Below are 577 nucleotides of genomic sequence, written 5' to 3' on the forward strand. Positions count from 1 at the left end.
ATCTTAACTTCCTATGCCTTCATAGTTGTCACCATCATCAAGATACCTTCTAAGGGTGTTTCTTGGAAAGCCTTCTCCACCTGTGCCTCCCACCTAACTGCTATCACCATTTTCCATGGGATTCTTCTCGTTCTCTACTGTGTGCCCAAATCTAAGGGCTCATGGATCCTCATTAAAGTAGCCACTTTGTTTTACACCATTGTGATCCCTATGCTAAATCCTCTTATCTACAGCGTTAGAAATAAAGATGTGAAGGAGGCCGTCAAGATGTTAATTCACACCAAAGTGCTTTCTCACTCAATGTAATCACTCACAGGAGCAGATACACACACTTCATGAAATACAACACTGTTTAAATAAAGTACTTTTGAATACTAATCCTCTATGTTACTTTCTCCAGGAAAGATAAGACAGAACGTTATCAGCACTTTACAAATTGCCCATAAGTATAAATTTTAATGGGGCCTCCGTTTGAAATTCATATAAATTGAATCTCTGAATATACAGTTCATTTTATCACACATGCACTATATTTCCTCCCCAATTGTGATGTGTCTATTCACTGTCTTGATAATGT

General features: G+C 37.8%; 1 pseudogene; it reads left to right on the plus strand.

Moving 5' to 3' along the window:
- LOC103609710 overlaps positions 1-306 on the plus strand; it is a 14,990-nt pseudogene extending 14,684 nt beyond the window's left edge.
- Positions 307-577: the final 271 nt, after the last annotated feature.

Source organism: Galeopterus variegatus, unplaced genomic scaffold (genome assembly GCF_000696425.1).
Source record: "Galeopterus variegatus unplaced genomic scaffold, G_variegatus-3.0.2 Scaffold9975, whole genome shotgun sequence".
Classification (NCBI taxonomy): Eukaryota; Metazoa; Chordata; class Mammalia; order Dermoptera; family Cynocephalidae; genus Galeopterus; species Galeopterus variegatus.